This window comes from Octopus bimaculoides, chromosome 10, assembly GCF_046866305.1.
Source record: "Octopus bimaculoides isolate indiv1 chromosome 10, ASM4686630v1, whole genome shotgun sequence".
Taxonomy (NCBI): Eukaryota; Metazoa; Mollusca; class Cephalopoda; order Octopoda; family Octopodidae; genus Octopus; species Octopus bimaculoides.
In genome coordinates, this window is record NC_142937.1 from 77141653 (window position 1) to 77158432 (window position 16780).

Here is a 16780-nt window from a genome sequence, read left to right on the forward strand (position 1 = left end):
ATGTGTTTGCGTATGCTTATGTGTATATGTCCATGCATCTGTCTGTGTCGTTCTGTATATATGTCTAAGCATGTTTACATGTGTGTGTTTTGTGTATATCCATATATACACATACATATATGTGTATATACATATATACACACAAGCACACCTACATACTCACGCACATAATGTATGCGTGTATGGATGAACGCATCTGGATACTGGCATGAAGGAACGGTTAAGAAACTCGCTACGCAGTTATGAGATCTCGCGTTCGAACTCACTGGGTAGTAGCTTGGCCAAGGGGAATTTCACAATACCCTCGAGTAGACTAAAATGCTCTGCATCAAAGCATAGAAACAGAAAGCGTCCGGAAGCCCATGGGATGAATTGAATTTGTAGCATGAAAGTCGATAACGCTTAAAATACCTATGACTGTACAGGGTGTCCACAAAGTCTGGGTACACGGAGTAAATAAAATCATAACATAAACAATTAAATATAAGAAATAATAATTTCTTAAAGTATGTCTTAATCCCCATGTGGGTACATGGAGTAAATAAAATCATAACATAAACACTTAAATATAAGAAATAATAATTTCTTAAAGTATCTGTTAATCGGCATGTACCCAGACTTTGTGGACACCCTTTAGAATACTCACGCGTCAACAGGAAGAGTATGCATTTCAGTTGACCAGAAAACCAAAAGATCATCGTCGAGAACCGACAGAAGATCGCTATAGATATATATCAATATGTATGCATGTATTTTTCTGCTTGTGGTTCTTTTTAGTTGCTTTTCTAAGTATACATGTAATGTACGTACCCGTACGTACATATAGTCATGTCACGTATGGATATATACATTATGTGAGTGCGTGTACATATATATCTGTGTTTATCCATCTATGTATCTATCTATCTCTCTATATATATCTATATGCATGTATGCATATATTTGTATTTGTATATCCATATATGCACACACACACACACACACACACACACACACACACACACACACACACACACACACATAGATGTACACTATATACGTGTCTGTGTCTGCGTGTGTGTGTGTGTATACGAAAATAACATAAATTTGCCTGAGTGTTGGCGTTGTAAATACGGTTTGTGTGTGAGGCGTGGGTCTGGCTGTGAAACAAGTAACGTGCGTAAAAATGAAGACATTGTGCATTTATTGGCATTTCTATGGTTGTTGCAGCGACCCCTTTTAAAGGCGTTTAACATTACAATGCCGGTAATTCTTTCGAGTATATATTTATGAATTTCTGAATGTATATCTGTATTTATGTAGCTGTGTGTGTGTGTGTGTGTGTGTGTGTGTGTGTGTGTGTGTGTGTGTGTGTGTGTGTGTGTGTGTGTGTGTGTGTGTGTGTATGTGTGTGTGTGTGTGTGTGTGTGTGTGTGTGGATACTTATTAGAATTCTCCCTAGAAGGAAATAGTTGAGTTCTAACAAAGAAATAAATCTCCATCGTAGGAATTTGGATAACTAGAACGATTTATTGCAGTTTAAAATTTTTTTAAATATTGCATATTTTTACTGTTCTACTTACAGATTGTATTTGTAAATTACACATTAATTAGTCTCTCTTTCTTGCCTGAAAATACTTTTTTTTTTTTACTCTTTTATTTGTTTCAGTCATTTGACTGCGGCCATGCTGGAGCACCGCCTTTAGTCGAGCAAATCGACCCCAGGACTTATTCTTTGTAAGCTTAGTACTTATTCTATCGGTGTCTTTTGCCGAACCGCTAAGTTACCGGGACGTAAACACACCAGCATCGGTTGTCAAGCCATGTGGGGGGGGGGGGAGACAAACACACACACACACCCGGAACCATGTGGTTGATAAGCAAGCTACTTACCACACAGCCACTCCTGCGCCTATACTTGCTTATAGTATGATTGTATGAATGCATTTCTTCCCAGTGAATTTGTGTAAAGATGGTTAACTGTGGCAAAAATTGTTAGAGCGAATGCCCGTTCCATGATTCGCACTAGCTGGGGCTTCTCCTGTATCAGGAGGACTGTATTACTCATATTATCACATAGTTTGTGTGTTACGAATGCTTTTATCGCTTATCACCGTCTTCTCCATTTCTGTCTCCCTATCATTTATGTAAATCTCCACACAATTTCTTGTTTGTCCTTGTGATGTCACTGTCATCTATGTCCCTGTATCTAATAAAGGAAATAACTACTACTACTACTACTACAACTACTACTACTACTACCACTACTACTACTACTACTACTACTGCTAATGCGGCAATCCGGTAGAATAGTTAGCGCACCGGCCAAAATGATTAGCGGCATCCCGTCTGTCTTCATGCTCCGTGTTGTGTTCAAATTCTGCCGAGGTCCACTTTGCCTTTCATCCTTTCGGGGTCGCTAAATTAAATATCAGTCAAGTACTGGGGTCGATGTCATCGACTTACCCGCTCGTCACAAATTCCGGGCATTGTACCTTTAGTAGAAAGGAATACTACTACTACTACTACTACTACTACCCTTCACCACCACCAGCACCACTACTACTACTACTACTAAGGCATTAACCTGGTAGAATAGTTAGCACGCCGGAAATATGATTACCGACATTTCGTTCATCAGTACGTTCCGATTTCAAATTCCGTCGAAATCCGATTTACCTTTCATCCTTTCTGGGTCGATAAAAAATAAGTACCTGTTGAGCACCGGTGTCAATGTAATTAATTTACCCCCTCCTCGGAAATGCTGGTCTTTTGCCAAAATTTGAAACCAAATATTATTTAAATAAAAAGAGTAGTCTGACACAGAATTCCTAGAGCAGAACCCAGAGTGTAGATGTTATTGTCGAGTCCTTTTAGGTGGTCCTAAGACCGGACTCTGTGCAGTGTTCAAAATTATTGTTCATTCCTCCAGGGTTTGACTAAGAAAAAGAAAAAAAACGCTACTTGTAAAGTAATAAAGGCGACGGTACATGTAATCTCTTATTCTCCCACCCCTTTAATTTGTTGCCGTGTGCGAAGCAGACTTTAAAATTCATTATTTAAAATCATCATTATCGTCGCCATTTTCAATATCGCTTCCATAATTCATTTGCAATTAATAACTGTCACCTTTGTAATTCATTCCAAATAAACAGAAGAATTCACAGCGTAAAACCATAATCATACTTAATACCAATTCCATTTGTTAGAGGAATTTATCTGAAAATAGTTTCACTTCAAATATACGACTCTTGTTTCCATAATCACTACAATCATTTCATACAATTTCTCATAAAAATACATCAAGCATTTTTATAACAACATCAAAATGTCAAAATATGGCTAATCTAAATTAATTTTATGATTTGAACATTGTAAAATATTCTCATTTGACTTTTTGCTAGACAATTTCGTTGTTGTCCTTCATTTTAGTTTGGTTTTGTAGTAAACTTTTTTGGTGGAGAGGTGGGTAGAAAAACATAAGGTACGGTATATGTATGTGTATGTGAACTGGCGGTATGAAATTTGTATTATTGTTGATTCATTGAAAGTGTTTTGGCAACATTCTAGAAGCCGACCCCGCCACACACACACACACACACACACTCCATGTCAATTTATGATGAGTTCAGTTTAAGATACTGCTTGGAAGTTATTATATTGAAAAGAAAGATAGAGATAAAGAGAGAGTGAGGTAGAGAGAAAGAGAGCTGAAAGGAGAGAGGAGGTGGAGAGAAAGAACATGACAATGTTCAGAAATTATATATAATTCGTTAGCATTTTAGGTAATTTACAAACAGATATGAGTGTGTGTGTGTGTGTGTGTGTGTGTGTGTGTGTGTTTGTGTGTGTCGGTGGTGAGGCTCCAGTTCAGGAGTTCTGGTGTTGTGGGGAGATTGGAGTGACCACTTAATTGCCATTACTCTCAAGTCTGCTCTGGCCCGAAACCGCAGTACCTGTCAGCGTCCCATCTATGAATTAAACAGATTTCCCAGTGATAGAGAAGACTCCCCTTGCTTTTGAAAAGGTCGTGAGTAAGGCAGCTCGTCTAGGAGTAAGATACTCTGACAATAAATCTTCAATCAAAATAGTACCGGTTATCTTGCAATGCTTGCCACTGGAACCTACTATGGCGACCGACAAAGTGGCAAAATTGTTGAATAAGCACTTGGCACTTAAATCCATTGAAGTACACATGTTTCTTTACCATTTTATTTTTTAATCTGTTTTGTGTTTCTTAAAATTCTATGGCAATGCATACGTGGCTATGCGTAATGTCATATCTGCACACATAGAAGGATGAAAGTAAATCAGAACAATCAGGATCAAATCCTGTCAGAATCAACATCAGTGTTCAATACGATGGAGATTGTTAATTTTAGTATAATTCGTGCACCGAAAGAAATAGGAATGGAATTTGTCACCTTGTTACAGTGAAAGAAACCATTGTATTTAGTTGGGAACAAGACTTCAATTTGAAGATGAAGTAAAATAGTATTGTATGATGTTCATGTAATTTTTTGTGAATTTGGTTTACAAGGTTCTTGATATAATAAATGATTAGATAAATGAATCAAGTTGACTGTAACTTAAATTCGAGATCATTAAGGCATTTGCTCCTGTGAATTGCGCTCTACAATATAAGGAGAGCCCCAGAATGTGCCCCAAATTTCAGCAATATATTTTGTCCTTTTATCTATTTTTTACATAGAAGCAAAATGCCATCGTACCGTTCTCTCGATTGCTAGATCGTGAGTTCGATCCCTGGTCTAGGTGGCGCGTTGTGTTCTGGAGCAAACCACTTCATTTTATCTTCCTCCGCGGGTGGGAGAGTTGCAAAATCGTTGGCACGTCGGTAGAGATGCTTTACGGTATATCAAATCTCACTTGCCTGGAGAAGTCAACGAAAATCATCCCAAGTCTAGTCATGATGGCTGAAGTTTCAGTAATTTATTTAATAGCGGTAGGGGAGAGTACAGGCCTTCCCATGTCGTATAGAGAGTGCTTGAGAAGGTTCACATGTACAGGATCTGTCCAAGGGCAGTTCTACCCTCCGCTAAACTAGACTCGTTTAATATTAAATTTTTCGCATGACACACGATTAAATACCATTTTCCCAGCTAAACGTACTCCCAATTTAGAAAGGAAGAAAATGAAAAGAATTGAAATATTATTATGTACTTTTTTAACAGTGTGTTCATCTGATGCATTGAATTGTGAATTTAGTTGAATTTAGTGTTAATTTCATAATACAACAAAGTTTGAGACTTATTTATAAGAATTAGTCAAAAAGCATTGCCTGTATTTTGTCTGCATGAATCAGTAACCTTTGTACATCGATACACTGAAAGAGCCGTTGGGGTACTATATTTTATCTTCATAGTACTTTTATGATAACAATACAAAACGTGCCAGATAAAATTTCGAAGACATACGTTCAAGTACAATAAAATAATGTCAATTTGATACTGTGGTGAAAGAAATTGGTTACTACACACCCTGACCTAAATTTGGCATTGTGCCTATTTAAGAAATGGTAATGTTTTGTTTGAGTAAATAGTTGTAACTACTACATAATTTGTTACTTTTATCTTGTTTGTAACTGCCTAGAGTGACTCAATATTTCGACACTTGTAGTAAAGTGAGTAGGTTTATGAGAAATTAGAAACTGGCAAGAAAGCAATATATACATGCAATCGTCGCCATAGTCTCTCTGATTTTAAGACTGCATAATTTGTTAGAAGAAAGTCAATAGAATTTTAGGAGACATTGAAGAGAGGAGTCATATTAAACCTGTCTGTTTGCAATTTGGTTAAAACAAAGGAAAATTCGTTGATATCAGAGATAATAATTAAGTGAGGTACTAGAGTAACATAATGGTGTAGGCATGAACTGGAAATTTTCCAACAAGAGTTGAATAAAAGCTTATGTCTTTATAGTAACAGTGAAATTTGTGTTATAGATGATATAGAGACGGATAGTGAATATTAAAACCAAAGCAAACCTTAAAGGGGTAGCTTAATATTGATATCTCTGTCTGAAGAACAAAACGAAAGTGGAAAATAGGAAATGACAAAGGTCGTTTGAACGTATCAGGTTTATCAACTCAACTATTTGATGCAGAGTTTAATCAGAATGCGTAAATATTTTGCTATATCTGAGACCGAATAATATTTTCATATTTCTTTAAAGACAAATTAAAGAAGAGTTTACATGAAATTACTGAGCCCTAATTAAATTTTTACACATTTTAAGTTCAATGCTGGAGAGTGTATTTCGCTATTCTGTCAAAATAAGTAACGAACCCTTGTTTTATATCAAATCAACAGCAACAGCTGTCCAGTTACATCTCTTGAGCTTAGTAGAGTCCTTGACAAAATAAATGCTTTTTTAGTCTCTCATGTTGTGAATTATAAATTCTATGTAATTTTCGTTTCTGGTTGTAAATTCTAGCGAATTGTTATGTCTTACATAATTTATTAATGATCGACAGATAAAAATCATAGTATTTATATTTCTTGCTGATATCTGCTCTCTGAGAGGGTTGTGTATTTTTGACAACTTCAATACATGGTTCTCCTCTATAGACTTTCGTCTATGACTGGACTTTCAAGTGACGACGGGTTAACTGTCTTTAGTATCTCTAAACGCAAATGGACGCACACAAGTCAAGTTATTGTAGAAGTTTAATCCAAACATCCAGCACTTTCAACGCTAAAATCACCAAATGTCGAACTTAATCATAATTAATTTCTTGAATGTCACCCGAGATTGAAGCACTGGCAATTTTCAAATTCAGATAGGTTACTTCGATGGATCTATTTACAATGACCACCAACGAAAATTCCGTTGTATGAATATCTTAAGGACACAAAATTGAAGTACCATGACTTAAAACATCTCCAACGCTGTCATAACAGGGTATACATTCACCAAAATATTTAAATATTTTTTATATCTTTTTTCGTTATTTTCATTTTTTTAAATATTTTCATATTTTATTTAGAATCATTATTTTCATTATATCTATTATATCCATTTATATGCTAATTTATAATTAAATTGTTACAATACATATTCTATCACGCACACGCGCGCGTGCCCTCTCACACACAGATATATATGTGTGTGTGTGTGTGTGTGTGGGCGTGTGTGCGTGCGTGTGTGTGTGTGTAAATATATATATATATATACACATACATACACACACATATATATGTATGTTTATGTATATATTATTATTATTATTATTATTAGTAGTAGTAGTAGTAGTAGTAGTAGTAGTATTGTTGTTGTTATTATTAAATGTATCATTAGATCTATTACAACGTATGATTAATACTATTCTATTTTTGACTTGTATTCTTTTGGTTTCGCTATTACTTTATTCCATTTACTTATTTGTATTTAATACTTTATTTCTTTTATTAAAGATTATATTTTATCACTATATATATATATATATATATATATATATATATTTTATCACTATATATATATATATATATATATATATATATATATATATATATATATATATATATATATATATATATATATCATATGCTGTATTTTAGGTTTTATCTTATTATACATTACATTATATATTTTAGATTATTCAGAACATTTTAACATTAAATTCATTATATTTATTTCGTTTCACTTCATTCCATTTCATGATTCCACTTCGCATAATTCTACCGACCTATTTATTTGTGCGTCGTTGGTGTGTGTAGGGGGTGCATATATTTGCGTTTATATTTTATATGGATGTACTCATATGCTCTCGTACTTCTTGCATTGAGAGGAAAGAGGAATTCCGCATAATCTTCCAAGGCCTTCTGAGATTGCTGGATTCATACGGTTAATGTTCGGTTTAAACTAATGCAGCAGCAGCAGCAAAGACGTGAATGGGGTTAAGATTCTTGGGACTGGAATTAATTGTCAGTGCTGAGCTGATAGAGTTGGATGCAACGAAAGAGTCGTGAGAGAAAAGAATACGATCACCGTGCTGTTTGCATCTTAAGAAGTGTTTGGAATTTTTCTATAAAAAGATTCTCCTTGTTGATTCTTTCTTGCGTAGAGATTCTGTCTTTACATTGATAGAGAGGGAAAATGAGAAATTTGGGATTTTTTTTTCCTCCTTATCTTGAAAATTTGCCGTGCAATGAAAGCCGGTTTGAAATACTTTTGAAATCCTTACACCCATTTATATTAAAATATGTTTTCAGTTTAGCATTCTGCCTTATTATTAATTTGTCCATTCCTTTAGGCAGAATGGTATACGTATAAGATTCCAATACCTTGTGAGTAAAATCCAATAGTCCTTAAGGTTGCTCTTAGTAACCTGAAACCTCTGAAACCTCAGAGTCTAATTGACATCACTACCGCTCATAACCTATATATATATATATATATATATATATATATATATATATACATACATACTATCAAAATAGGGTGTCTCTAGTGGGAAATTTAACGGGAGTGGGTGTAATATGTGTATATATATATATATATATATACTTTATTTAAAAGCAGCAAAAATATAACAAAAAACTGTTACTCGGAGTTTCACGTTCCGGGTAACAGTATTTTTGTTATATTTCTGATGCTTTTAAATAAAGCATATTACTCTACCTCTGGTATTTGAGTACTCTTTTTTCCACTTTGTTGCACATTTATGTGCTTACTCCGCTATATATATATATATATATATATATATATATATATATATAGATAGATAGATAGATAGATAGATAGATAGATAGATAGATAGATATAGATATATATATTCATGTGTATACACATTCATATATGTATAATTTGTGTATAATAGCGACGTGTGTGTGTGTGTGTGTGTGTGTGTGTGTTTGTCTGTGAGTGTGTGTTTGGGTGTGTGTGCATGTGTACACGCTCAATTTGGTCGTATGTTAGAAATATATATTATATATTAAAATATCTATGCGGGAGTCACGTCATTCTCTGTGTTAGTAGGTGCAAGTGCATATATATTTATTAATACACACTTACATACATACCCATACATGCACAATGCTCACAGACCTACACACGGCCGGACACGCGTACACACACACACACACATACACACACACATACAGACACTCATGTGAGAACACGGTGTAAGCTATCATTTAGCAGAACTGTTTATACGATATAATTAACGAAAAACTACTAGACAAACGGACCGTGGAAAAACCACAGAAAAAAAAATCACAAGAATGAAGCTGATAATAACGGTAACATCAACAATTTCAACGACAGCAACAACAACAACAATCATAATTTTTAAATTATTAATAACAATTATTCTTCTTATTATTTTCATTGTTAATTTTATCATTATCTCAAATATAATTTTAAAAAGTGAGTGATGGTAATAAATACAGTGGAATAAAAAGGAGAGGAAGAACGAGGAAGAAGATCACGAAATAATACTGAAAAATATATTAATTCCTTAATCGTGTTTTGAAAAAACAAAATTGGTTTTTTATTGTTTTTTTCAATTATTTTTTCATTTCGTTTTTATTTCTTGTTTTTATTTTATTTTTTTTGTTTCTTGATTTAGATTTTGATTTTTACGTTTTGTGTCATTTTGTTTGCCTATTGTTTTGTGTTGTGTTTTATTTTCTTATTTTCAAACCGATTTAAATAAGAAGAGGCACAAAACAATAGCAGCAAAACAAAAACAATTCACAATAGTGACGACACAATAACAATGTCGACGACATAACAAAAAAAAAAAAAGAAATCATATAATATAAAGTAACAACAAAACAGCAACCGCAAAAATACTAACAAAATAATGTCTACAGCAATAGCAAAAAAACAACAAAAAAAAATCCACAACAATGGGTTACAATAATGATGATGATGATGATGAAGATGATGATGATGATGATGATGATGGTGAAAGTGATTATGACGATGATGATGATGATGATGATGATGATGTGAGTGATTATGACGATGATGATGGTGATGATGATTGTAGTTAGTGGGTGTGAGAAGGATGGTGATGTTGGTGGTGGTAGTGATATTGACAATGACCACGACAATAACAATGTTTACCAACATTGGCAGAAGAACAATAATTATCATTACGGTATGCAATGTGATGTCGACGATGAAGAGGAGTAAGGGGAGGAGGCGGGAGAAGAAGGAAGGAGAAGATGAAGAGTGACAGCAGGAGGAGAGGAATGGAAGGATGAGGCAGGACGTGAGGAAGAGTAGGAGGAGGATGTAGAAGTGGAAGCAGAAGTGGAGGAGGAGGAAGGCGGAGTTGAGAATGACGTAGCTACGTATTTCTGAGTCCATTCCCAACCTCGATCAGGTGAGTTTGCTATGTTCAAGAGGTTGCATTGCTACATCTTGATCACGAAACAGAAGTCAAGTGGTATAAACAACATTCATATTCGACGTATTTGCTGACGTCGTCGTCCTCGTTGTTGTGTAGCCCGAACTCAGCTTTCAGCGAGCGAACCTATAAACGAAGGAATTTCTTATTTCTTTATTTCCCACAAGGAGCTAAACATAGAGGGTACAAACAAGGAGAGACAAAGGGATTAAGTCGATTATATCGACCCCAGTGCGTAACAGGTACTTAATTTATCGATCACGAAAGGATGAAAGGCAATGTCGACCTCGGCGGAATTTGAACTCAGAACGTAACGGCAGACGAAATACCTCTAGGCATTTTGCCCGGCGTGCTAACGTTTCAGCCAGCTTGCCGCCTTAAACGAAGGGATTTCTGCCATCAACGTTCAAAATCTGCATCATCTAATGCGATTTTCTTCCCGTTCTCTTTACTTAAAATAGTAGGGTTTGTTTATTGAAGTGTGGGTACTTCTTTCTGTCAGTTCGACTGACCACGCTGTGGTTCTTTCTCTAAATAGTGTGGTTCTCTAAGTAAGGCTGCGAATCGATTCCATAAATCTGAGTTAGAAATTTGTGGAAATACGCATTTTCAAACAGACAGATAATAATAGGCAGGTCAGATGTGATTATGAAATACAAAGATAAAGCCTCTGTATTCTCATATCTTCCTAACAAAATTTTACTCTCTCGGTGGCTATGAATTTGATAACGCCTAGGAATGGTATTGTACGTGTCAGTCTTTTAGATAATGCGACAAAAAAAATTAAGTTTAGCAGTACTGGTTTATTTTAGCGAGACTGAACTATATTTTGTGGTACTTGAATTTATAAAGAGGGTTTACTTGTAAGAGTTGCCCTGGGTCAAAATAGTAGCTAGTCTAATAACTAGATACAGATGCTGCTTAGAGAATTCAGAAGACCAGACTCAAAACCATCAACCCTTTTATTACCGATATCAGATGCCTACACTCAAAATGTCCTACTCTTGACTGTGAAAAGCAGTTTTATGTACCAATCTCTCTTTTGCTGGAAAATATATCATGTCTGAAGCAATTCCTTTTCTTTCTTTTTTGAGGTATGTCAAGTTTAATGAGGCAAGGTGAGTGGAGGGGCAATGGCCCAGTGGTTAGGGCAGCGGATTCACGGTCGCAGGATCGCAGTTTCGATTCTCAGACCGGGCGTTGTGAGTATTTATTGAGCGGAAACACTTAAAGTTCTAGGAGGCTCCAGCAGGAGAGGGTGGCGAATCCTGCTGTACTCTTTCACCACAACTTTCTCTCACTTTTTCATCCTGTTTCTGTTGTATCTGTATTTCAAAGGATCAGCCTTGTCACACTCTGTGTCACGCTGAATCTCCCCGAGAACTACGTTAAGGGTACAACTGGAACCCTCGTCGTCGTAACCGACGGAGTGCCAACCAGACCAGTGAGGCAACGTGACTTGCAGAAAATACCAATTTTATTTTGTGGCAGATATTCAGTATTATTACTGTAACGATTATGAAATTTAATTTCACATTTTAAGGGTAAAGGAGGTCCCAATCTATTTGTAGGTCGACCGATTAAGAGCTGAGCTAAGGCTAAACAATCACATTATCGACAACAACCACGAGCAACAATAATCTAACAGATAATGACTAAAAAGCAACTGTAAAAATGGAATATAGTATAATAGGTGGAAACCAAATCCTTTACTGATAATAAGGAAAAATATATAATAAAACGCTACTTCTCACACTGAGAAATACAGGATGTATTTGGTAGTTTAGTGAAGAATTGAAATGAATCCTTGAAACTGTATAATTGGCTTAATATTACCGATTTTTCAAATTCGCAATCGTCCCAATTTTTGTTTGGGTATCACTTATACGAAGCACAAAATTATAACAAGTCGCAGAACTTTCGAAACAGTAAGCTAATGTTTGGTGGAATCGTTGCAGAGCGAACTAAAGGCTTCGCAGTGTTTATTTACGATTCTATACTCTATAAATGCTTTACAGTATTAAGTTACAAATCTTTACGCTTTACGTTCAAACATCACTGCAGTTTACTTTGCTTGTCATGCTTCTGGCGTTCATAAAGCATCGTACTTTCTCGAGTTTTACTCCGAATTTGAATAAGGCTCGAGACAAGTGGAAACTAAAGTCACTCTTGCATATACAATGTATGTATGTATGTATGTATGTATACATGCATTTTTTTCTATGTATTTATGTATCTATGTTCTCTTCGATTTTTAATTGTTTCAATTCGTCCTCTGAGAAAGAAGCTGGTTTCTAAAAAAAGATAAAAAGATCCTTCGTTGGAATGAAGATAAGAAAACTGTTGTGGTGAGACTCCTTGACATCTTTGTGGGATGGGAAGAATGGACTAGCCGAACTCTTATAAAAAGTAGCATATTCGTTGCGACCGGGAAAATGTCATGGGAGTCTTTGAGAGTTCATGAAAGTCGTGGGAAGTTGTTGAGTTCGTTGAGAATTGTATTTACTAGAGTATCGTGTTTAGTGGAGTAATTTGAAGTACATCGTGTGAAGATAGTTGTGACTATCCCCGCTTCATGAAATTTGTATATCCAACTTATTGAAGGATACAAAAATAACCAATGTCACATTTTAAACCTGAGTAAAGTCTTGCATATGTTTACTGTTCCATTTACAGATTGTATTTGTAAAGTGCGAGTTCGCTGGTTGATATCTTTTTCTGAAAACCCTAACTTATCTAGATTGTCACTTAGGCATTTACTCACAAAACATATTGCACCGAGTATTATTAGTATAAATATGAATTTATGATTTATGCATGTATGTATATATGTATGCATACTTATGAATTTATGAATCCTCCTATATGTGCATATATTATATAAATTTCATTCATATATGTATATATATATATGTGTATGTGTGTAATATGTGTGTGTGTGGATATATATATATATGTCTGTGTGTGCGTATGAGTCAGTGTGTGTGAGTGTATGTATGTAGGTATATATATATATGTATACTAGATACTCAGAGGATATCAATAATCTATAAATCTTGATTGGGTAGTAAAGTGGATCGATGATCAAAAATAGTTACTCGTGTATCAGCACGAACAACATTGTTCAGCGTTGGAATAGTGATAAGAAGGTGATGATTATGAGATAGAAATGGCGGCAGTGCGGAGAAATTTAGATAATCTATCATTGAGTCGCAGTTGGTGGCTTTTGAAATTGTTATTCATTTTATACTTGATTATAGTGTCCAAGTATTCGCCGTTTCTCCGTAATCTGTTGACCTTGTTTGCGAAATAAGTAAAGCCATTTTTAAGGCATTTTTTTTTTCTTCTTCTGATCGATTTTAGTTCGCTCGTAATTGTAGCTGAATAGTTTACTGTTGCTTTTATTCTCTGCTAAGTGTTCGTTACCTGCATAATCGATCGTTAAGTTTACTATCCCTTTTTTTTGTTTGTTTGTTTTTTTTTTGGTTTGGTTTGTGTTTATTTTTTTACTGTATATAACTTATGTCCAGCAAATGGAAAGCAAAGATAAATGCCATTCATTGCTATTTGGTGGTCGCTGTCGTTGTTGTCGCTGTTGTTTGTTAATGACCTAATAATATTTATGGTGCTAAGGGACAATTAGACCCGGTCACAAGGTTCATATGTAGGTTTAGTGATGTTGGGTTTTGGTTGAAACCAATGTTAGTGTCTAATAAGTTAACCGAAATAAAATCATGAACTATAAATCGAATACCGTTATCAACATGTAGGTTTCAAATTTTGACACATGGTTAGCAGTTTCAGGGACAGGATGATTTTGGCACAAGGCTAGAAATTTCAGCAATTTTCAGGGATGTCAACCCAAGTGTTCAATCGGAACTTATTTTATCGACATCGGTGGAATTTGAACTCAGAACGAGCTGACATAATCGTTAAGCACGCTGGGCAAAAATGCCTAGTGGTATTTCGTCCGTCATCACGTTCTGAGTTCAAATCCCGCCGAGATCGGTTATACCTTTCTCCCTTTCAGGTTCAATAAGATAAGTACCAGTTGAACATTGGGGTTTATGTAATGGAATACCGTTACTAATATGCAGGTTTCAAATTTCTACCGAATCCACTCACAAGGTTTGGTCTGCCCAAGGCTACAGTAGAAGACAATTGCCCAAGGTGCTACGCAGTGAGACTGAACCCGGAAGCATGTGGTTGGTAAGCAAGCTATTTACCACACACCCACTCCTGTAATGGTATGAGAATGAAAACTGGGCAACTTTCAGCTTTTGACACTGTAGAGAGTCAATTGCAATTTGTAATTAAAGTCTGTTTATACCAACTTCTTATATAAATTCTTCTATATATTCTACACACTAAAAGAATTCCCCCTGTTTATGCCACTGCACGATAGCCGATAACGTTATAGGAAATTTTAAATGCACGTTATGAGGTTATTATCAAAACCGGGCTATGTGTTTCTTTCTTGAGCAAGACACTTTATTACACATTGTTTCTGTTCACTCTTTTGTAGAAATGAGTTGCGACGACACTGGTGCCAAGCTGTATCGGCTTTTGCTCCTGAATAACATCGGTGGTGTGGAGTGGCCGGTATGCATGGGTGACTGCTGGTTTTCTACAAACTACTTTGCTTAGACATGTGCCTAGGAGGGCAAATTTCTAAGTGCAACCCCATGGTAATTCGTGACTAAAGGAGGTCTTTACTCTTTTAATATATATATATATATATATATATATATATATATATATATATATATATATATACGTGTGTGTGTGTGTGTGTGTGTGTGTGTGTGTGTGTGTGTGTGTGTGTGTGTGATATACATTCTGATAGTCTGTTCCCTCGATTATGAGAATTTACTGAATATAATTCTGTTTATTGCCACATATGATATAGTTTGAGCTGCGAACGAAAGAAACTGCCAGGCAGCCAGAAACTATATTGTTGTTTTTCTTTAGTTACATTTCCATATAATATTAACTAATACAGAGTGATATTTATACAAATGAATATGCTTTTCTGCTTAAAAAATGCGTGGACTTATATACAGAAATTAGAATTTTGTCTATATTTTAAGACAAATATATTCGAATCAGAAGATCATAGTGAAATCAGTTTTGATAGCGATAGTTTTGATAGTGTTAAAGTTTGAATGACATTATACGATCCAGTTTATTCAGAGTTCAGCGAAGTAATCACAGCTTTGATTGTTCTCTTCCTAGATTTCATATATTATGACCGCCTTGGTTGTTCTCTGCCCAGATTTCAAATATTATGACCGTCCTATGTTATATGGAGTAACCATAGATAAAGAGTAATATTCGGGAGTTGAATTGTCCGGCTAAAATGGGGCGCATATAGAGGAATTACTACATCGTAGCCTCTTAGCCTGAATATATGTCTTTCGCGTACATATTATTAGTGAAGACTCGTGGCTAACTGGTTAGGGTGTTGCAATCATTCCATAACTGGCGGCATGTTGAGTTCTTGAGCAAAACACTTCATTTCAAGTTGCTTCATTCCCCCAGCTGTTAATGGGTAAACTTGCGACAAACTGGCATTCGGTTCAGGGAGAAAGTTTGCCCACCCGTCTAAACTAGTGGGATGTCATCACTCAAAAGCTACAACAATGCCAGGAAACGCATTGTGACCAGCGGTGTGTAAAACATCCGATAGTCTGGTCGATACAGTGACGAAGATATTATTAGTAAGGTCAACTTATTTTAAGTGTGTGGGTTATCAAACTAGATATTTTGTCTACAATTACTCCTAGGTCTCTAAGGTTGTCCTAAGTACTGAATGATTTGCCAGAGGGAAGAGGCAATGCTTATTTTATCCTATCGATGCTACTTACCGAAGTGGAGTAGTTCAAATTTCCTCTAATCATATTTCATATTGTACCGATCAGACAATTTGATAATAAAATGGTGATCGCATTCGAGTAGGGAGCGTTACAAGTTTTTATTTATTTTTGCATAGAAACGTATATATCGATGTATATATATATATATGTGTATATACATATATATGTATGTATATATATATATATATATATATACATATATATATATATATATATATATATATATATATATATATATATATATATATATATATATATATATATATATATATATATACATATAAATATATAGCGAGAGAGAGAGAGAGAAAGAGGGAGAGACATATTTATATATAAAACACATACACATACAAACACAAACACACTGATAAGTGTGTGTGTGTGTGTGTGTGTGTGAATGTATGCATGTGTCTCTGAGTGCAGTTTGAGTGTGAGTGCGTATATGTGTGTGCATATATATGTATACACACACACACACACGCACACACACACACACACATACATATATATATATATATATATATATATATATATATATATATATATA